Raw genomic sequence first — 2,495 nt, forward strand, 5'->3', positions numbered from 1 at the left:
TCAACAGTTATCATTAATATAAATATACAGAATGAGATATAATAATCGTACTTATATACTTTAGTGAAAAAGAGAATCCCTTCACCTTAATGTGGGCATTGTAAACTCCAAACATCATCAAACATTTGAATTCCTAACTATTTTCATGACTACATGATGTAGTTGATGAAAACACCATGGTTATTTCCTGCCTTCAATTTGTTATTGCAATGAGTAGATAAATGAAAGGTTTTCGTAGGCACTCAAAAAGTAGTATTTTTATTTTATTTTACAATAACTGTCTAATTTCTCGCAAGCTGGTTGGTTTATTTTCATCATCAATAAGAGTACAGACGGATAACATTTTAATTTATGCAAGCTTTCAACAGTTCAACGTTCAGCTGTCAAACTGTTAACGTTTTAACAAATGGGGTTTTATTGACTTTCGTAAGGAGCCAATCAAAAAGCGAGAAAAGCTACTGAGAATGTTCGCGTCATTTTGAATTAAATTCACTTAGCTTTGTTTACGGCAAGGTTAAGGCGTGTCTTTTCCCCTCATTTATTCCCGAAATTTGACCACTTTGGGGTCTTGTTATTTGTAAAAACAAATTGACGTCAGTTTTTTTTCGCCTACGGCTCGTGGTTCCACAGCCACTTTGACAAATGTTATGAGGGTGAGGCTAAATGGCGTGGGTGGGTGGGTCGTGGGTCGTGGGTCGTGGGTCGTGAGGGGCCCTGGGGTCCTGGGGCTGTAAATGTGATTAACATTCAACAGCACACCGGACGCAAGTCTTGTTTGAGAAAACATCTGCAACGCGGATTAAATGGCTTTTCTGTAGCACGTGCCGTAGTTTCTTCTTAGAAAACTCTCAAACGAAGCAAATGTTTTGGCAGTGCTTCAACCGAATGTTTGATTAATCGATATACACTGGAAGAATATCGAGTAAGATGACGGACAAGTCCATTTTCACCCAACCATTTATTCAGTTCTTATATTTTTACCTACGTCACTCTCAAGCAATTATTCAAAATTTGCATCGATTTTTGACAGCATTATGAATGCGATTCCGTCTTCAACGTTTGCTTTTCCTGTTCTTCAGTCACTATTCTTCCTGCATGGATATTTTTTGACCTTTTTTTTTAAATCAGTTTTTAAATATTCTTGCTCCTACGTGTACTTGCCATTTAACCACTTCTCTACACCACACTTCTTGTCAAAATGGAAAGTTTGAAAGAGTTTCTAACTTCTTCTCGCTTCAGTTTGTTTGGCTACATTGTAGCAGTCCTATTTGTCTTTGACGGGAGCCGTGTTTGTAGGAATCACAAGTAAGTTACGACTCAACGAACGGAGAACTTTCCTTTGTGATTTCGAAGGCACCCTACCCGACAAGAATTTTTATCAAGCTCAATGTTTTGACAAGTACGATGAACAGTACAATTCTTCTCTGCAGTTGTATCTGTTTGTCCTTTTGTGTTTTGTTGCCCTGATCGTGGTGTACCTCGCTTACTCGTGGTGTTGTGTGAAATCTCGGGTTGACCGACTACAAGCCGCGATGTCACCCGATGCGGAAAACCCTCGCCCAAGGCCAAGAATAAGAACTCGTCGAGTTATCGCTGTTTATCTCCTTCATCTAGCGACACGTCTAGTCTTAGGGATTGCGTTTACATTGCTGCAAAACTTCGTGTTGTATCCAGGTGGCTTCCCAACCGGATATGCTTGCGTTTTACCGACGGCAAGATCATTCAACAACATCGCTTCTTCAAAAAATCTCTCTCACACATCAAAGTGCTACAATTCTGTTGCATCTGAAAAGAACAGTTGTATGACAATGGTTTTGATAGTTAACATTGTTTTCAACTGTCTCGTGTTCGGAGAAATTATTTATCTTGTAGCACGCGCATCACATTGTAGTAAGTTCACGTTCGATTCAGAATTCTGTTCAAAGTATTTTTTCCACCAGAGCTCAACTCAAGTGACGTCAGCTGGCTTCAGGAAATTCATGAAAAAACTGATTTTACAAGAAACAGAGTTTCTAGAGCCACTGATTCATTGTAGCATAGAAGAAGAGGAAGGCAACATACCCTTAGATGACATCTTTCTGGACGTAGTCATTTATACCGGAAGAGCAAAAGAGAGTTTTTTGAAGGATTGCGAAAGACACCTGATATACGACTCTTATTTAAAACATGAAAGCCAGCATGGATCAGTTGCGATAAAAACATGCGGAGAGTTGTTTCTGTCCAACGAAGACACTCAAAACCCTCGGAAAATTCTCATCGTTGGACGCCGGGGATCGGAAAGTCTTTGCTCTGTCAGAAACTCCTTCGTGATTGGAGTAGAGGGTACCTTTTCCACTATGTTTTAACAGCACACGTCACAACCCTGCACAAAACTTAGTAAAATACAAAAGGTAGTTATGTGTGCTCATACAACTAGCCAATAGGAGCATTGCTATTCATCGCCCAGAAATCCTAAGGAAGGGAAATAAAAATACCCATACTACTTTGCCAAACTG

General features: G+C 39.6%; 1 pseudogene; it reads left to right on the forward strand.

Annotated features, from left to right (window-relative positions):
- The first annotated feature begins 1,079 nt into the window (after positions 1-1,079).
- LOC137990338 (uncharacterized) lies at positions 1,080-2,411 on the forward strand (annotated as a pseudogene).
- Positions 2,412-2,495: the final 84 nt, after the last annotated feature.

The sequence above is a fragment of the Montipora foliosa genome, chromosome 2, assembly GCF_036669935.1.
Source record: "Montipora foliosa isolate CH-2021 chromosome 2, ASM3666993v2, whole genome shotgun sequence".
Taxonomy (NCBI): Eukaryota; Metazoa; Cnidaria; class Anthozoa; order Scleractinia; family Acroporidae; genus Montipora; species Montipora foliosa.